General features: G+C 39.2%; 1 long non-coding RNA gene across 1 annotated transcript; it reads left to right on the top strand.

Moving 5' to 3' along the window:
• Positions 1 to 36: 36 nt before the first annotated feature.
• On the top strand, positions 37 to 20,743 carry LOC106823211 (uncharacterized). Its single transcript, XR_001396092.3, has 5 exons — positions 37 to 173; positions 12,128 to 12,254; positions 14,140 to 14,244; positions 15,792 to 15,898; positions 20,253 to 20,743. It is a non-coding gene; the product is annotated as an uncharacterized lncRNA (long non-coding RNA).
• The last annotated feature ends 523 nt before the right edge of the window (positions 20,744 to 21,266 follow it).

Genomic DNA, 21,266 nt, shown 5'->3' with positions numbered 1-21,266 from the left:
TCCCCGCCGGCCCCGCCCGCAAGGCTCCGCCCACCCCGCCGGCCCGAGGCCGGAAGGGGGCCGCCAGGGGCACCGCGAGAGCCGCTGCCGGTGCAGCGCCCTGTACTGCTGCTCCGCGGGGACGCGGTTCGTGGTGCTCGCTACTGTTTGACGGATGCGAGTCTCTCTCTCGGGTTTGTTATTATTGTGGTTATTATCTTTATTGTTGTCGTTATCGTCATTAGTTGTTTCACCCTCCTGGAGCAGACGGGATGGTTCAGTTGAGGGCGGAGGCTGCGGACGGGTAGCCCTCGCCGCTGACTGGACACCCGGGTCACTCCGACCCTCCCAGAGGCGGCACCTGCGCCACGTTTCCTTGTGAAGTAGTGGACAGGTTGTGTGAATTTTGAAGGAAGAGATATTTATTTTTAACTGTTACTGTTAAATATAACACAAATACGGAAAGCCATAAAAAACCAATGCACAACGAAGTGAATTATTCTGAGACATACACCTTTATAAACACTCCCCAGATTTAACGCCGTGTGAAATGGTCTGGCTTAAAACAAAACCTCATCAATAGCTGTAAGGATACAGTCTGGGAAGGGCCTCCTAAAGTTGCCCTCCTAGTAACTGCCACGGGAACTCAAAGGCCACCTGCCAATAATCATGTGCTCTCCAAGAACACATTTGTGAAATGGAAATTTCCCCGGAATTAGGACCCTCCAATTAAGAGTGTATTGGTAAATTCTTAATTGAAAAGAAAAATCAGTAAATATATACATATGTAAATAGCAATAAATAAGTCATCACGAGACTGAACAGCATGTAAGGAGCACCTAGGAGTCAGGGAATGAGAAGTGTATAAAGACTTAAACGTAGCCAGGGATCAGGTGGCCTCAGCATCTGTTTTGGGCGTATGGGCTGTCCTCCCTCTGTGTCACTAGCACCTAGTACAGCACCAGGCGTATAATAGGTGCACTGTGTGATTTATAGTGCAAAGAAAAAAAAATGTGTATGAAATCACCCAAAACAGGCTTTGACTACTGAACAATTTCATTCAAGGTCAATTTTTCCGATAGCTAAAATGATGTGCTTTGTGAGATGCCTTGATGCCTTGGAAAGAGGCCATTATACTTTAAATTTTATACTGCTTTCCAGTTTTAAAAAAGCCCTTTCACATGCATTACGGTCTTTTATTTGAGACTTAGAGCAGTCCTGTGAGAAAGGCAGGGCCGGACGGAGAGACTCCACAAAGGGCACGGTGCAATGCATACCTGTAAGAAGGGGAAGTACATGGTGAACTATAAAACAATTTCAGCACTGCTGACCCTGCCAATCCCTGCTGGCTTCCTGGCTTGTCTTGGCAGTTTTATTGCCTGTGTTTTTACATTAGGACTTCTTTGCCATACATTTATATAGAGAATGAAGTGAATTTATAAGGAACACAACACCTAACTGGAAATTTGATTCAATATCATGGAGGCAGCCTCTCTGTCATGAGCACCTTGATGAATTAGGGCTAGTGAGCTGCCAATTTGCCACTGTGTGTTGAACAACCTGGCTCTGTAGTTGGTGGTGGGAATATAAAGAATAGAAAATGAATAAGACACAATTTTTCCTCTCAAGAGTTTATGGCCCAATTAGGGAGAAAGACTTAGAAATAAATGAGTGTTTAATTTATTTGGATGGTAGAGGAACAGTCCTGAGCAGAATTAATTCTATTGGGTGTAGGGAGAGAGTAGGGCAAGTCTTCTCAGAGAAGAGAACATCTGATTTTTTAAAAACATATGGAAAAATATCAAATATTTCAAAACTAGAGAGAATAATATAATGAACTACTATGTACTCATTACTCAGTTTCAACAATTATTATTATTATATTAATTATAATATAATATATAATTATAATTAATTATATATCCCATGACCACTTTATTCAATCTGTACTCTCACTTTCTCTTTCCCTCGCAGGATTATTTTGAAGCAAATAACAAGCAGCATATTATTTCACCCATAAACCTTTCACTATGTATCTCAAAACAATATGATCTATTTTTAAAAACAACCACAAATTAATTAAAATATCTTTAAAAATTAACAATTTCTTAAGATCTAGTCAATGGTAAAATTTTCCCAATTTTGTTATAACTGTTTTATATAGTTTATTTCTTCAAGTCAGGATCCAAACAAGGTCCTTACATTATATTTGGTTAAAATCTCTTAAACTCTTTTCTTTCTTTGCACTTTATATGTTATATGTTGAAAAAATTGATTGTTTGTCTTGTGGAGTTTCCACATTCTGCATTTTGCTGATTGCATCCCTGTGATGTTATTTAACATGTTCCTCTACCCCTGTATTTCTCATAAAATGATGATAGAACTAGAGACTTGATCAGATTTAGGAAAATACACTTCATAATAAAGATAAAAGTCAATCAATCAAAAACAGACCCCCCAAACTGTCACAGATGTTAGAATTTGCAGACAAAGACATTAAAACAGTTGCTGTAACTGTATTCCAAATGTTCAAAAAGTGAAGCAGAGACATATAAAAAAAGACTCAAATGGTACTTCTTGAGATGAAGATTATAATGTCTGAATAAAATACATCGATATGATTAAGGGCAAATTAGACACTGCCAAAGAAAAGATTAGTGAACATGAAGTCACACCAGTAGAAATTAACCAAAATGAAACATACATAAGAAAAAAAGATTTAAAAAAATGAAAAGAACATTGATGACCTGCGGGACAATTTCAAGTAGCCTAGTGTGTGTAAATGGACTCTGCAAAGGACAGAAGTTGGGACAAAAAATATTTGAATAAATAGTGGCCCAAAATTTCCAAAATGGACAAAAACCATAAACTCACAGATCTAAGAAGTTCAACCCACCCTAAACACAAGAAACATAAAGAAAACCACATGAAGGCACATCATAATCAAATTGCTCAAAATCAGTAATAAAGAGAAAAATCTTAAAAGTAGCCAGAGAAAAAAGACATGTTATGTACAGAAGAACAGTGAAAGGAGGATAGTAGATCTCATGTTAGAAACAATACATGCAAGAAGAGAGTGGAGCAATATCTTTAAGGTACTAAAAAAAACCCCTGTCAATCTAGAATTCTATTCTCATCTGAAATATTTCTCAAAAATAAAGGTGAAATAAATACTTTTTCAGATATATAAAAGCTAAAAAAATTAGTCATAGCAGACCTGCACTACAGTAAATGCTAAAGGAAGTACTTCATATATAAGAAAAATGACACCAGGTGGAATTATGGATCTACAGAAAGAAAGGAAGAGCACAAAAATAGTAACTGCATGTATAAATATACAAAATCTTAGCATTATTATTAAAATCTCTTTTAAAGATAATTGACTATTTAATAAAAAATAATAACTATTAAATGTATGATTGCCAGATAAAATACAGGATGCCTGGTTAAATTTGAATTTCACATAAATAATTGTTACTTTTTTAGTATAAGATTCTCTAAATATTGTACAGAACATGCTTATTTTATAAAGTTATTCACTGTTTATCTGAAATTTAGATTTAACTGAGTGTCCTTTATTTTTATTTGATGGATCTGGCAACTGTAATTTTGAGGTTTATAACATAAATAAGTAAAATGTCTGACAAAAACAGCAAAAAGGGTAAGAGAGGAAATACAAATATGCTGCTATAAGTTTCTTATGCTCTATCTATACATGAAGTGGTATAATTTCACTTGAACATAGATTTTGATAAGTTAAAGGTTTATACTATAAACCCTAAAGCAGTTACTAAAATACCAAGATAATAATAAGCTAGTAAGGCAACAAAGGAGTTAAAATGTAAACGTAAAAAATTCAATTAATCTAAAAAATGATAGAAAAAGAGGAAAAAGCAATAAAGAAGAGATTGGAAATACAGAAAACAGTTCACAAGATGGTAGACTTAAACCAAACCATATCAATAATCACAGTAGATGTAAATGGATTAAACATCCCCAATGAAAAGGCAGAGACTGGATAAAAAAAAGAAGACACAACAATATGCTTCTTACAAGAAATGCACTTTAAATATATATAGACACAAATAGGTTAAAAGTAAAAGGATGGAAAAGTATTTACTACACAAACAGAAGAAAGCCAGACAAAAGAAAAGATTTCAGAGCAAAGAATATTACTGGGAGTAAAGAAGGTCATTTCATAATGATAAAGGGTCAATTCAATAAGAGTACATAATAGTTCTAAATGTTTATGCACTTAATAATTGAGTTTCAAAATACTTGAAGCAAACATAAATAGAAGCAAAGAGAAATAGACAAATCCACAATCATAGTTGTAGATTTCAATACCTTCCTTCCAGTAATTCATAGAACAAATTGACGGAAAATCAGCTGACATACAACACTTGAATAACACTATCAGGCAACTTTACCTAATTCATATTTGTAGGACACTCATCCAATGACAGAATTCACATACTTTTCAGATGCACGTGGAATATTTACCAAGATAGACCAGATTTTGTACTGTAAAACAAATCTCCATAAATTTAAAAGAATTCACGTCATACAAAGTATGCTCCCTGACCACAACAGTAACCAATAACATGTCTAGAATTTACTATATTCCCTCCTCCTCTTAACTCCCAAACCTGCTCCATCTCTCATGTTCCTTTCTCATGTTAGGTCGAGTTCCTATTATTTGCTCAGTCCCTTAAGCCAGAAATTCTTCCTCCTGCCCCATCATATCTCTTATAGAACAAATCTCCAAGTTCTCCTGACTTTTCTTTCAAGTTATTTCTCAAATCTGTTTGCTCCTCTGTGCCACTGTTACTGCTGCCTCAGTCATTAGTAGTTCAGGTCATCGCCATCTCTCTGTGTGGGCCTGCGCCAGCCACCTAACTGGTCCCTCTGCCTCCCATCTTGCCCCTTTAACTCTCCAAATATGGCTTAGGGTAGTAAACAGTCTGTCACATTCTTATAGTTTCTCAGCATCTGCTGAATAGCTTTCCTTTATTTGGGGAATGTCTACTGTTAGGAGTCCTAACTCCCAAGGTGGAAGCCAGAACTCACTTTCCCCGCTTCCTTTGCAGCTAGGGGAGAGCACGTGACCTAGGCTCTATCAGATGCTCCACACAAGATTTTAATTAAGAAGAGCACAATGTGAAGAAGCAGGACATCCACAACAGAGTAAAGTCTTTAGACATATGTGCAAAAGATTCCAGAGATATTGTTTTCTTGCAGGGGGAATGTGATTATTTTGGGAAATCTGAAGAGTTTGAAATTTGTGTTTGATTTTCTTGTTTTTCTTTATGTTTCTTCCTTCCTTCCTTCTTCTTTCTTTCTTTCCCTCTCTCTCTCTCTTCCTTCCTTCCTTGCTTCCTTCCATTCTCTCTCTTTCCTTCCTTCCTTCTTTAACAGCTTTATTGAGACATAATTTGCATACCATATAATTCACCTATTTAAAATGTAAAATTCACTTGATTTTTGGTATGTTCACAGACCTGTGCAATTGTCATCAAAATCAATTTTAGAACATGTTCATGAACCCCAAAAGAAACTCCATACCTGTTAAGCCACCGTCCGTTTTCACCCATCATTCCTCCCAGCCACAGGCAAGCACTGATCTGCTTTCTGTATTGATAAATATTCTGGACATTTCATATAAATAGAATCATATAACATATGGCTGTTGTATCTGGCTTCTTTCATATGTGTAGCATAATGTTTTCAAGATTCACTATGTTGTACTCATTCATGCATCATACTATATTCCTTTTTATTGCTGAATAATATTCTGTTGTATAGCCATACTGCAGTTCATTCATCCATTCATCTGCTCATAGCCATTTGGGTTGCTTCCAGTTTTTGGCTATTACAAATAAGGCTACTATGAGCATTCATGTATAAGTCTTTGTATAGACATATGTCTTCTGCTTAAAGGTTAAGGAGATGTTTTTTGTGAGAACCAGGATGTGGGAGAAGTTGATTCCTTCATTATTTCATCATTTAAGTTTTTAATGTATGAGGCAAGCTTTGTATACAGAAAGAAAAAAGAACCCAAAACACTTAGAGCTACTTTTATTTAATTAATATCAAGTTAATTAAAGTATCCAGTTTTTCTTAGGCTTTCAAACTTCACTTTAAATCTTGTAATTTTATTTATAAATGTAGTATTCTGTTATAACTTAAAATCAGCTTATAAATATGATACAGTTCCATAAACATTTATTATTAACTTGATTTAATTCTGAGATATTTCAAACTATGACTACAAATCTAATGTATTTGATTCTTTAAAGCACTTCAAACATTCAACAAGCAAGCTTACAAATCTAATCAACCAATATTTCTAAGCGCTTAAACTCTCTTTACAAACCTAATAACGTAAAAGTTATAGATTTAGTACCTCAGATTCTCTGAAAAATTTGAACACAGTTTACAATCAATTCAACTTTTACACATCTCAAATTAAATCCCAAATGTACTATCAAGTAAATTCTTTTAAACATTTCAAATTAAAGTTACGTCTAAATTCAACATTTCAAGTACTCCATCTGTCAAACAGAATACATCCAAATTGCCAAGATGATTAAAAAATAACTTGTTCTTGAACTGAACACTGTAACAGAAAGTGTTAAATCTTAGATCTGAGTCACTTCGTCACTTTTATTTGTGTAAAGTTGGCCAGGAGAAAAATTCAGCTCAAGTGAGGAATCACAAATAATACTTCATACATAGTTTAACATTTTAGGTTGAATGTTTAGAACTCATAAATGTTTAGTTTAGAACATAGAAATGTACATTAATTTGCTATATCCTTTCTTTGAGTCTGGTCTGTTAATTGGAGTTCGAAGACATCTTCATTGCATAAACCACTCTCATATTGTATCCTCTGTCGTTTCTAGTTTGGATTATGTTAAAATGGAGCAAAACTTTAAGCTACTTGCAAAGCAATGTAGATGAGGATTGATTTTAGATTTTTACATTTCCCTATAATCTTTTATTAAGGGTCTTCTCCACTTTTAGTTTAAGAACTCATTTTTAGGAAGTTGCCATTAGCTAGTCTTCCCAAAGCATTCATTCTAATTTTTATAGAAACAATAACTCTTCCTTTCTATGCTCATATTTCATGGGCTTATGTCATATTTAATTAATTTATGTTATTATAAATAAGAAGCACAACTAATATCTGTAGGTTTGGGAACACATGCAATGGTTCTCCATGTGTATTATGCTCAACTGGTGGGAGCAGAAAATGCCAATATACTAGAGAAGTACTCAGCTGTTAAGTGTCCTGTGTTCCAGTTGGTATATTTTACAGAAAGAATGAAGAATGTGGTTAATTTAGTAATTGAGCTAAGTGGAAGTTGGTTTAAAAAGCTTCTATCATTTTCATGTTTTTAAAAATTGACTTACAATTTACATAAAACAAACTCTACTCTTTTAAGTGTGCGGTCCTATGAGTTTTGACAAACACTTGCAGTTGTGTAACCCCCACTACCATGATCAAGATATAGAATATTTCTGTCACCCCTCGATATCACCTTGTGCTACTCCTTTGTAGTCAGTCTCTCCCTGCCTGCCCCTAGCCCCAGCTCCTGCCAACCACTGATCTCTGTATAATTCTCTGGAGATTCATCCAAGTTTTTGTGTGTATCATTAGTTTGTTCCTTTTTATTGCTGAGTAGTATCCCATGTTATGGATGTAACTCAGTTTATTTGACTATTCACCTGTTGAAGGACATCTAGGTTGTTTCCAGTTTGGGGCTATTATGAAAAAAAGCTACTAGGAACATTTGTGTACAGGTTTTCATGTGAACATAGTTTTCACTTATCTATGCGGCAATATATCATTATGGTTTATATTTTCATTTCCTTAGTAGCTAATGACATCGAACATCTTTTCATGTGCTTATTTACCATCCTTATATCCTTTTTGGTGAAATGTCTGTTATGCCTTTTGCCCATTTTCTAATTAGATTGTTTTTTCACTGTTGAGTTTGAGATTTCTTTATATATTCTAGATACTAGTCTTTTGTTGGCTTTGTGGTTTGCAAGTATTTTCTCTCAGTCTGTAGTAACTTGTCTTTTCACTCTCAACAGAGTTTTTTTTGCAGAGCAGAATTTTCTAATTTTGATGAGGTCCTATTTTTCCTTTTATGGATTGTGCTTTTGGTGTTAAGTCAAAGAACTATTTGCCTAGTCCTAGACCCTGAAGATTTTCTACTGTTTTTTTTTTTCCTAAAAGTTTTATGGTTTTACATTTTACGTCATATCCATGATTCATTTTGAGTTAATTTTTTTTGCCTATGCATGTCCAATTGCTACAGCACCATTTATTGAAATGATTATCCTTCCTCTACTGTCTAGCTTTTATGTGATTGTCAAAAATCAGTTGGGCATCCCAGTAGCAACCATAACACCTAGTGCCCACATTGTGATTTCTAATACCATTCTCCAGTAAAAGGAATAGGGCTCCTTAGAAAAATGATTGATTCTAGGTCTGGGGCAGGAAATATATAAGATGATCCTGGAGTATCTTGTAATATCAGAAAGTAAGAGAGTGATTAAAGAAAAACCAAAGACATATTGCTGCACGTATGTCAAAGGTGCACAGGACTCAACTTGAAGAACTCCCGATGGCCAAGTTGGAACAATTTGTGCCACAAAATAAGTAAAGTAGGATTGAATTATAGCTCAAAGTATAAAATAAATACCTATGAGTCCGTACTGAGCTAAATGATTGAATAATAAATAAATGGGAGAGAATAGACAAATCTCCAATACAGAAGAATTCCAAATAATTGATGCAGACACTCGGCCCTCGAGAGGAACATAACTCTCCACTCCTTAGGTGTGGGCTGTGCACAGTGACTTTCTTCCGAAGAGTACAGTCTGAAAATAGGGGAAAAGTAACTTTACAGTGGATAAATCTGACAAACACTACCTCAGCCAGCTGATTAAATTCAACATCAACAGTCAGAAATGATGCTGATAATATTTACTCTTAAAACGATGTGATAAAAACAGCACTTTATTTCTGTAATCTTCTTCTCAATAACCCATCACCCGAGTCTTACTATGAGGAGAACATCAGACAAATTCCAATAGAAGGGCAACCTACAAAATACATTACCAGTACTCCTCAAAGCTGTAAAGGTCATGAAAAACAAGGAAAGTCTGAGACATTGTCACAGCCAAGAGGAGCCTAAGGAGGCATGACATGAAAAACTAAGGAAATCTGAATACTCTATAACCAGTAGTTAATAATAATGTATCAATATTTGTTGCTTAATTGTAATAGATGTACCATACTAATGTAAGATGTTAATAATGAAGGAAACTGGGTACAGGGCATGTGGGAACGCTTTGTACTATCTGCTTAATTTTTCTGTAAATTGAAAACTGTTCTCAAAAATAAAGTCTATTTAAAATATCAGTTGGGCATATTTGTATGTCTCTAATTCTGGGTTCTCTACTCTGTTCCATTGATGCGTTTGGCTATTGCTCTGCCAATAACACACTGTCTTGATTACTGTGTGGTATTGTCAGAGGGATAGCTATCTAGTAGGTCTTAATAATTGGGTGTTTTTTGGCCCACTTTTAATTGAGTTGTTTTTTTTCTTATTACTGAGTTTTGAGAAAGTGCCAGTGTACTAGAGCAGCCCCAGTGCTCAGTTTGCCTTGGAACCAGTTGGTTGGTTTTACAGAAGGAATGGAGAATGTTAGTTAATTAACAATTTGGTTAAGTAAAAGTTGGCTATGAAAGCTTCTATTTTTTTTTTTTTTTTTGAGGAAGTTTAGCCCTGAGTTAACTACTGCCAATCCTCCTCTTTTTGCTGAGGAAGACTGGTGCTGAGCTAACATCCATGCCCATCTCCGTCTACCTTTATACTTGGGATGCCTACCACAGCATGCCTTGCCGAGTGATGCCATGTCCGCACCCGGGATCTGAACCAGTGGACCCCAGGCCGCCGAGAAGCAGAATGTGTGAACTTAGCCACTGTGCCACTGGGCCGACCCCCAAAAGCTTCTATCATTTTTACTTCTAGATTCCTTCCCAGGGTTGAAAGGATGCTTACTCAACTGAATTGACATCAGTTACTTCGAGAAGATGTAGGACGACTGTATATTTACAGATTTGGCTTATCTCTTGGAGGTTAGGACACTGGACACAGGATCTAGATTCACCTTCCAGAATGGTTCCTTCTGAACCACACTTGGACAAGCTAGATCCCTTCTTATACAGTTGGGATTTTCACCAAGGGGATCCCTAAGCCCATGCGCATTTAACTTGTTTCATAACCTAGTGATTTGCATAGTCCCAGTCACACCTAGCGTTATACCTTTACTCCTGTTCCCTTTTGGTCCCCCAAACCTCTTCCAAACACTTTTGGATTTAGGTTGCTGGGATTCTGCACCTCCCGACTAGTCTGCGTCTGCCTAATGAAGGAGTGCTTAGCCTTATTTCCCCCGACAGACCCCTCTGGCAGTCTGATGAAGCCTCTGGGTCTCTTAGAAATATGTCCTAAAATCTATTTTATAAAATACAAAGGATCACAAAGGAAACCAATTATCGAAATACAGTTATCAAAATATTAAAATGAATGTGTAGTATATATATGCTTCTTTATTAACAGATTAAATATCAAGATCTAGTGACATTTAATTACTATCGTAATTTCAAAGTAGTGATGAGCAAAAATGGTATTTCGAGATACTTGCGACAACCATAAAGTTAATTGAAAATATCTGTGAATTCTACTAGCAGCAAGGTCATCAGTACTACACACAGCTGTGGTTTATGGCCTCCATTCATAATTGAAGGAGAAGCTAGATTTTCAGTTATGGGTTAGTGAAAATAAAGATGCAATTTGTTTTCTCCACCTGAGTTCATGGCTGAATGGAATCCCTTTTCTGTTCTGTGAGATTCTTCACCCTTTTCACATTTTACTTTTTCACTTGTTTCATCTGCTACCATTTTCTGTTCATTTTTTTAATTCCTCTGGGGTGAGTTTTAGAAGGAGATTGAGGGGAGTGAGGGATACTGTGAGTTCAGACTTGACTCCTGCAAGGGGTGCTGGTCACTTTGCCTCCCACCTTTCTGTTACTCCCACAGGCAATGCTCTGCCTCCCAGAGCCCAGCCAGCTGTTGGTGAAAACCAGCCCTAGTCACAGAGGGCTTGGACTGTGTATTGGTTTCCCTCTGTGCTTTGTGGATTTATCTGCAAGATCTACCCATGGCTAGCTGTTCTTTCCTTATCATCTTGAAACTTATCATATTGGAAAAGTAGGCAGGCCCTTGGGAAAGTGTGAGAATTCAGATTGTTTCCCAGTTCCAACTTCTATAGGTCCTAGAAGGCAAAATAAAACCACACATTTAAATACTACTGATAAAGCAGAATATTGAAGACTTTGCGATGGAAAATGAGTGCTCGAGGATATAAGCAATATATTGCCAGTATTGTGAAGCTAAACAATGAAGGCAATTATTTTATTAAAGTGGGGACAACTGTTTAGCCTCTGCAACATTCTTCTCTCTTCAGTACCAATGCCTGGAGACAGGCAGTACACTGGGACTCTCAGTGGTGAGAACAAGATGTGTTTTCTGCCTTCGGTGACACTGCTGTTTTTACAGTGCTTTTCTTGCTGTGGGACTCTCGTTGATTTCTGCCCTAGAGGTCGAGGGCAGAGATGTTCCAGTTCTCTCGCCGAGTTCCCAGGGGACTGGGAGTGGACTGGATTCTGGCCAGGGCCATTTATTCTTGAAGAAATTAGAAACCAGTGGAATATTGCTCTGCTTATTCATAAGGAGTAAGAAATAAACTAGCATGTAACAGGGAAAGGAAGTTTATCTCCATCTAGACAAACTTTTATATTTATAGGTCTATAGAGTTGGTAAAAATGAAGGCCAGGAGAGCATAAATGTCTGGTAGTAAAATACAAGACAGAGAGAGAGAGCAAGAGAAAGAAACCTATAGGACAAGTTTCTATCCAACAAAGGTTGTTTTCATGTAGAATTAGGATTCTTCGCCTTTGTTTTCTCTCACAGTTCTTTTTCTTTAAAATTAATAAATTTTAAAATATATAAAGCATACAGAAAAGTAGAGTCCATTGTGTAATAACCATCCATGTACCCACCACACAGATAGGACAAACAATGCAGATACCTTAAGAGGAAGAGAAGTTCTGAGGAGCCAATGAAGATGCTCGAAAGAGAAAGGGTCCCTGTTAACCATGTTCCTGGCCCAGAGACTGTGAAGCCACCTAGCCAGGTAAGAACTGGGCTATCCCTTTCCTCTTCTCACCACCAAGCCCCTGCCATTTTGGGAGAGAACAAAACAGCAGGTAGTAAGTAAGTGAGGCGGACAGGTGGGGAGAGCAGAGAGCAGAAGGCCCTATTTTCCACTCCTACTGCAGGCTCCTGTGCCCCGGCTGGTGGAGGGGAGATTTACTACCAAGTGAAGTTGTGAGTTTTGATTTTTTCAGGGGATTATGCATTCTAATTGCTAAACTGAGGCTGTGTTTGTGATTTAAAATGGCTGCGGGACTTGTCCATTATTTAGGAGTGAACAGAGAAGCCATGGGACTCACAGAGTTTTCCTTCAGGAGCAAGGAAGGTGACTTCCACTGAATAACAGTTTAAAAGAAACAGTGGGAGGCAAAGCCAAGTGGAGTTTGACTGCCAGGAATCACGCTTGTTCCACATACCACATGGAAAGCGCTCAACCAAATCTACGATGCCATCAATACTAAGGCAAACTATAATTTTAGATCTAAGAAGTAAAAAAATTGCTATCTTTGATAAGTCAAAATGGGGGCAAAAATCAATGATGAGCAAAATAGCAAATTTTAAATAAAGACAGGATCAGTATTACCAATTTTTCCTTTTGCCTCAAACGTCAATATGTCTCAGCATGCACTGTCACTAACCCTTATTTAAAATTCTGATATTTTGTTCATCATGGTTTTTCTGCATTAATTTTGGTTTTTTAAAAATATTCATTAAAATATATTTCTCTTGATTTTTGAGTTTTTTTGCTGCCCAATTAAATTTTTAATCGGAGGCAAGTGCCTCACTTACCCACATCACCCAGTTCCTTTTGGGGACAGAGATGGGGACAGGAGAAAAAAAGAAGAGGGGAAGAAAGAAAGACGCTTTTGCTTATTTTGTTGCCCATGTAATTGCAAATGGGAGAAATAGTTTCATATATTTCCCAAACAGGGATCTCTTTAAAGTTCTTGCTGGAAAATATCAGAGATGGTATAATTGACAGACTCAGATAACATTGAAGAGAGGAATTCTCATCTTCTTAGGAAGACTCCAATTTATTGCCAGGATGACTAAAGTCCACAATAACCAGCTAAATTGGTGTTTTCAAGGCTGTTGATATTAAAGTATGAAGCAAAATGCTTGTTATGTTTGTTTTCTCACTCCTGCCATTTAAAGAAATTCCCTCTAGTACCAATGAAAGTATAAAAGGAGATTTATGATGCTTGTGTGTACTGATAATATCTGGTATACAGCGCTCTACCATTTTTATCATCTCACTTAATTCTCGCAGTATTTCTCATTCACTTCTCAAAATTACCACCGGGGATAGGCAGGGACCGTATTGCCCTATTTTATGGACAAGGCATCAGCCTCATTTTTCAGACAAGGCTGACCCAAGTCCTATGATGAACTGCTGCAGGAAGGGAACCAGAACCCTGATCTTTCTACTTCAAGGACAGTCCCTTGCCTGTCCCTTGTGTGCCACTGAAGACATGTGGAAAGACACTTTAAGTGCTGTGTTTGAGGGATTGCAGCTATAATCGGAGCTGGTTAGCAGCTGATCTCCCTGAGGCTATATCCAGTCTCCTAATGCTGTTTCATATTAAACAGGTTTGCGAGTGAGTCACTTGCCTGGCACAAACCAGCAAAGTGATTGCTTCAGCCTTGCTTGGAAACTCGAAGTCCTCCCTCTGCCTGGGAGTAGCAAACTCAATGCAAACCTCAGCTATAATATTGCAGCCGCTCTGGGGCTGACTTTGTGGTTTGCTTATACAATTTCAGGCTTCATTTAGCATGCACCCGTTTTCCCCTTCCACGTTTGCGTGATTTGGTACTGAGTTCTCTTATGCTAACACCTCAGTCTGCACACATTTTCCTTTGTTTAGGTGCTGTTGGAGTAGAAAAGAAGGCACACCCTGCCCAAGGAGCTCTTAGTCAGAAAAGGAAAGGAAGCTGCCATTAGCCCAAGTGGGCTGCTGCCTGACGCCCAGGTGAGACTTAGAGGTGAATTTTGATCAGTTCAAGGAGGGAATTTGGATTTTCTGCTTCTTCTTGTCCAGGACTGAGGCATAGGTTGCTTTTGGTAATTCAGCTGGGAGCTAAAAAGTCCCCTCGGAAGCTCTACTGGCCTTACTGCTGAGAGAGCACCTCGCTGTCCTTGAGCTAGAAGTGAATCAGGTGACCTGTCCCTCATTTGCCACCTCCATGCCCTGAGTAGATGTGTGACGCAGCACTTGCAGTGTTTTACTGCATTATTTTATGTTAGATATCTGTTCTCTCTATTTGACTCTGAGTGCCTTGAGGGCAGGAACCATGTATTATTTTGTAATCCCCTAAACACTGGGCCACCTTGTGAGCGGTTTTATCATGGTATGGCATCCAAGTTCATAAAGTCTCCAAGAGACCATGGGCAGAAAATGCAATAGCACGCACCCATACACACAAACACTCCCCCACTTCCCCAGCTACTCTGGCCTTCACTGATCTGTCTCCCCAGGGCCGCTCATTGACCCACCTGCTCCCAATTTTCTCACCACCTCAATCCAGCCTCACTCATTTGTTGTCTCTCTCTTTTTCCCTATCTCTGTATTCCCCTCTTCTCATCTTCCCTCTCCTCCAGATCCCTGCCCTCTATTCCTCCAGTCATCTCTGGCTCAATTCTTTATTATATGGTCTCCTTTGACTTCTTTCAATCTTCCTTTTCACCCATTCTCCCAACCAGCACAACAGAGCTCCAGAAGTAGATATATGAGCTCCTCAAAGGGGCTGGCAGTGTTGATAGAAGGGAAGGAGGAGGCCACGAATATATCTGGTAATATTTTTGTCCTTGTCATATTTATCTTTGTTTCCTCAGCATCTGGCTCTGCAGTTAGCACATGTTAGGTTTTCAGTAAATGATCCATAAATGAATGAAATGTTATTAGCCTTTACCGTAATGTACCATCAAAGCAGTTCGTAAGTGCCCCCCTTTCAAAAAAAAGACTGGCAGATCAATAGTTTTTGTCCCACAAATCAGTGGGATTTGGCCATAACTTTTTGGCTTTTTAATCCTCCGGGCAGAGGAGCCAGGCTCCCTGTGGCCATCCTCCATCAGGAGGAGGCTCATTCCTCCCAAGCTCTCTTGTGCCTGCGTGCCTGGGTCACTGGCTCTAAGGTGGTGTGTGGGGGTAGAAAGCTGTCCTTGTATCTCAGCCAGCTGGATGAGGCCTTCTTCATGTCTTGATCTTGCCAGCCCTGTTTCCTGAGGCTGGGCCCGTGCTCCCATCTGCCCAGTGCCTCTCACTCAGTTGACTCCAATTCTTTGAGTAGGCTTTTCCTGTGGCCCCTCAATACCTGGCCTGTAACTGGGCTGTGTGTGTTGCCTTCGGCTCAGGATTTTGTCTTTTGTCGTTTGATCTGCTGCTGGTACCATCTTTTTCCCCCATCTCTGGCTTTTTTGCCCTACATTCCTATTCCTTTTTATGATCTCCTACCAACCATTTTGTTGGATGCAAACTTTGACAGTCATCCTTTTATAAGATTCTGGTCTCAATTCTAGAGAGCCATGGCTTACAGGAGAGAAGGAAGAGGAAAATGGTACCTGCCACCTGAACAGCAAAGCACACTTGTCTTGGCAAGGACTCCTTTCAGAAATTTGATTTGAAGGTTAGTATTAATACATTTTGGCAAGAATATTGGATATATGTGACTTTTTGTAGTTTGACATTAAGATATATTTCTACCTTATGATAAGAGAAGACGAGTGATGTAAGATGAATGGAGAGTTAGGTTGAAAAGGAGATAATTCTCTGAAGACTATGACGATTCTTTAAAAAGACAAGGCATCAGGATAATGCTAAAAGGAGAAACATTTGTTGGATAATAAAGTTTTAAATTGTTCTTGGATAGGATTGTCTAAGTTCTGCTACTCCAACACTGCTCAAAATCCAACTGAAAGGTGATGTTAGCAGCTTCGGTTCTCTCTAAATCCAAGCAGAGTTTACCTATAGGCATCTGATGTGCTTCTGTTCAGATTTATTACTCACCAAATATTAAATAGAGCTTGTTAGAAAATCTTAAGATTATAATGTCAACACTAGTAGAAGTGTTATTTTATTAATATTTATTTTATATAGAACACTGTTCATTGTTCTTAGTGTTTCCTTTATAGATGAGCTTGCCTATTCTCAGGTGTTTCTATTGCTGAATGGATAAAAAAAAGATGGCAGTAAAATACTGGTTTAATGGGTAGCACATAAGGCCTAAGTAGGTAAGACAGTGAAGGCAGATGGGAGATAGATTAGAATAAAATAGAGAGACCCACAGGTTAGCACTATAAATGAAGTCAAAGAGTAGTTGTTTTTCTTTGATTTCCTTAAAAGAGAGCTCTGGGAAATGGACTGGTAATGGTTTTTGGTGGGGTATTAGAGTTTAAGTTGGCAGAGTTGAAACATCTCTGGGTAGTGATCACATTCAGGGTGAAGCCACAGGAGTGACTGGTGAAGTGGGGAGGAGGTGGAGGTCACCTGTAACCTTTGCAGGACTTGGGGAAGAGAGTTAGACTGAGGTCCAGTGAATGTGGAGTGAGTGACCAAGACATGGATAAATGACAATGACGATCACAATTAAGAGTAGAGCGTGTTTATAACTGAATGAAGAATAAGTGTTTGGATATGGTAATATGGAGCCAGAAGAATAAGTACGTCTCTTTTCCTGAGTAGCCATGGGGTGTGTGATGAAGAATGGAAGAATAAACATCCTCACTCCCAGGTGTCTGAAGGAAAGGCAGTGTCCTTTAACAAGGGTCATGTTTCAGTTAAGGCAGGAGGAGAAAGCAGCCTAATGGGATAATCTTACATTGTGAAGAATAGAGTTTGCCAATGGATGGTGGCTCCAGAGGGCCAGCAGAAAGGGTTAGGTTGTGGCAGAGGGAAAAGTAAGAGAATGAGCCAAGGGGAGGATGGAAGTGATGGTAACAGAAAAAGATAGGCCTTTAGCAGGACTAGCATTCAGGGTGGAGGCAAAGCATGCCAGCGGTGGAGAGGTAGAAATAGCAGAATTAACTAGTCTGGAGGGTCTCTTTGGGCCTCTGGCATAAGGGGTTTCTAAGCCCATGCAGAAAGGGTGCCAGGTGGTATCTCAGGCTAAGTGTTGCCCATCCTTATGGTCTAGTCAGCAACGAGAGGCCTCTGCCCAGGGCTCCAAAGGGATGCAACATGGCTGTAAGGTTGTTTTGCTCTTAGCATGAGCCAGCCTCAAGTAAGGAGGATAGAATTGTTAGGCCTGAATCGAAAGGAAGACAATTATACATGCTCCCAGGCCTTCTGGGGAAGTGTATCTAGTCATGTATCCTGATAAATTATCTGAACCCTGAACCTCTCCTTATGTCAGTGACATGCCCTCATCCTTGGTGTCCCCTTGGAAGCACTGGGCGTCAGCCATAGAATCCTCAGGTTTAGGAGAGAGAGGAAATCAGCACCTAAAATCCTTGGCCAGCCTAACTTGTGATCATAAATTAAAGCTGCTCGCAAGATTCTTAATCATGACAGCAGTGGGTCTTCCCAACACTGCTTCCCATTGCCAGGGTGACCACACCTCACCCAACCCTGTACTGGGCAGGAGGCCAGTTGTTGGGGATTTAGATATGAAGCTTGGAACTTGGTCCAAGAAGTAAAAACTGTAAAGTCAGGTTTTGGGAAAACTGTGATTAAATCAAGACAGGAAAAGTAGCAAGATAAATGAAAAGCTGAATCAGTGAGTGGCTGATCTAATTTTTATGTAACTCAGATGTCAGCTGGAGTCATTCTGCCTCTTAGTATCTGTTAGGATTGGCTCAAGCCCCATCCTGGGGTAAGTGTAGTGTCCTCCTCAGGTTTATGCACAGCCCGTGGGCTGACAGTTTTCATGGTCCCTCTTGCTCTAATTCCCCACTTTGGTTGAGTTCTTGTCTAGCCCAAAGTGGACCTAATCACAGGATCTAGCTCCTTCTCCTTGGCTTCTTCCTGAAGCACTACTTGCAGCAGTTAGCAGCATGTTATAGAACTTCTGCTGGGCGAGTTACAGAGCAGCACTAGACAGTGGATGACTTCGAGTTAAGATCGGATAGCTCTGTTCTTAAAAATCCCCTTTGCCATTTCTGCCAACTGCCAGACTCCAGACTCCCACCATCTTGCCTAACTCTTTCTCCTTCTCTCCTCTCTCCTTCTTCTCTCCTTCACTCTCTCCAAGTTCCTTTTAATTTTTTAAGCAGAAAAGTTTATCTGCCTCTTTGTTAACCCCTGTCCCAGAGCGCACCTTCCACTCCCACCTAGCTTTTCAGGATATTTTCCTAAACAAGATAGTTCATTTTCTAAGAGAAATTCTGGAGCAAGCTGGATAGAAGATTTTCCTTACCTCTCTATATTTATTGCTCCTGTCAAAAGACGGCTGGGTCCCAGAGTCTGTAATGGGGCTTAACCTCCAGGTACATTTTAAATGGTTCCAGAAACAAAGGGCAGAGGAGGGGGAGTACTGAATAGACAGCTTTGGGCTGTCTTGGTGACCTTCCCAACCCGGTGCTTGGTTCTTACATATTCTCGACATTGTGGCCTCCTGAGCGACTTCTCTTACCAGAATGCCCTCGACTACCTGTATGCTTACTCTTGGAAAATGTGACAGCTTGTACTTCATTCATTCTCTTTCAGGTAACAGACTAGTCCTCCCTCAGCTCGCTCTCTCTGAACTCCTAGCTCAAAGATGTCTTCCTCCCTTCTCTCTAGCAGGAGGACAGACACAAAGCAGCTCTTTGTTTAGAACTTGAAAACTCAGTGTCTCTTTTCACCTAATTAGAAGGAAGTATTTTTCCATTCACTTCATTTTCTTACTGGAATTTGCTAACTGGAGCTGAGTAGCTTAGTTTGCATACAAGGTTTATTCATTAATTAACAGCCTCCAGGCCGGGTTAGCTTTATCAGGATTTAATATCTAACTTAGCACTGGCTAAACCAGAAAGAGTGCTTGAAATTGCTGGCAGCTTTTACTATAATGGGAAAGGACCTCTAAGGTGGTATAGCAGCTCTCTTTTCTCTGCTGCAAGCTATTCTGAAGACTAAGACCCTCCAAGGAGCGTAATCTGAAACATTTGGGGATCCTTGACAGAGATCAGTGATGGCCACCATTTTGCCAGTTGCTTGTAACGATAAAGTGAGATAAATGCCTTAGTTTTCTAAGAGACAGAAAATAGTCATAGAGTTTTTTAAAAGTTATTTTTCCCAATAAGTGCTTTTTATTTTCTACTCAAGAAAGCTCTAAGTAATTGCTAGCTATTGCCTTGCTGCTTCTTCCATCTTCTATTATCTGATTGTAATGGGCAGAATTTTGGCCCTAAGACTTTTGCTCCCTGATATTATTCCTGTGGTTATATTCTATTAATTGGCAAAAGAGACTTTGCAGATATAATTAAGGTTACTAATCTATTGACTTTGAAATAAGGATATTACCTGAGCAGGTCCAATGTAATTATGTGAGCCCTTAAAGGCTGAAGGTGGAAGTGGAAAGCAGAGACATTCCAAGCATGAGAAGGATTTAGTGTACTGTTACTGGATCTGAGATAGAGGAGCCATGTGCAAAGACCAGAGAGAGGCCTTTTGGAGATAAGGGCAGCCCCCAGCTGACAATCAGCAAGGAAGCAGAAACCTCAGTCCTACAACAGCAAGGAACTAAATTCTGCCCACCACCTGAATGAGCTTGGAAGTGGATTTTTCCAAGAAAGAAAGGGAGGGAGAAAGAAAGAAAGAAGGAAGGAAGGAAGGAAGAAATTCCTTTCTTCCATTCTAGAAAGTAATGTGGCCCTGCTGACGCCTTGACTTGGGCCTTGTGAGACCCTAAGTGGAGAACCTGGTTGAGTTACTCTATACGTGGACTTCTGATCTACAGAAACTGTGAGACAATAAATATGTATTGGTTTAACCTTCAAAATTTGTGGTAATTTTTTACAGTAATAGAAAATGATTATGTGGGGTTTCTGTCTTTTGTTCAACAGATGTGAGCAGTGGAGATCCTCCTCACCAAGCAAGGCTCTTCATGGCAAGCCTCTGTGGGCAAACTTGGTCACTGTGTTCAAAGGGGTGAATTAGCTTGGCCTTTTGTTTTATAATCTAGATCTGTGCAGTCTAATATGGTAGTCACTGGCCACAGATGGCTTAAATTGAAATTTAAATGAATTGAAATTAAATCAAATTTAAAATTCAGTTCCTCATTTGTATTAGCTACATTTTAAGTGTTCAACACCCATATGTGGCTAATGGCTACCAAATTCAAAGGCACAGCTACAGAACATTTCCTTTATTGCAGAAACTTCCAGTAGATGGTTCTGGTCTAGATGGTAAACAGTGATGACATTTAGTTGCAATTGTTCTTTTTCTCATTTGGGGCACCGAGAGGTAGGATTCCTCTACTCTCCAGTAGAATTATTACAAAGCAGAAATCATGCAAATTTCTCCCAACTGCAGCAAGAAATGTATGAATTTTGTGGAAACTTTCATGTCTGTACTTTCTTCCCTTGTTATTTGCATAAATTACGTCCTGGGGATAGAGAGCCCTGGACTTGCAGCAGAATGCTCTAGGAATATCAGTGACAGGGTATCAACCTCACTTTTTTTTGCAGATGGAGGGTTACCATGTGATAAATGACCAAGAAGTCTCCTGGCCCAGACTGTAGGATTTTCCAAGGGTCTCCTTCTACAGTAAGACAAAGGTAGCTGCTGGGGCAGGCTAATAATTTCACCCCCCTCCCCCAAAGCAAACAAACCCTAACAGTCTATAGCAGTTCGACTTGCCTCTTTATGTTGGTTTTCAATGCCCAAAGGTGACATTAACCCAGAAGAGGAAAAAGAGGCTGAATCATCTAGACTCAGGATCAGATTTCTGCCTCAGGCTCAGACAACAAAAGTTGAGACATAAGACTCCCTGACCAAACTCACATATAACTGGTGATCATGGACTAAAGCTTGCAGGTGATGCAATGGGAGAGGTTTGACACAGGCCAAGGGAAAGA

Source organism: Equus asinus, chromosome 21 (assembly GCF_041296235.1).
Source record: "Equus asinus isolate D_3611 breed Donkey chromosome 21, EquAss-T2T_v2, whole genome shotgun sequence".
Classification (NCBI taxonomy): domain Eukaryota; kingdom Metazoa; phylum Chordata; class Mammalia; order Perissodactyla; family Equidae; genus Equus; species Equus asinus.
Note: the sequence above shows the minus strand (reverse complement) of the source record. Positions and strands in the feature narration are given on the sequence as shown.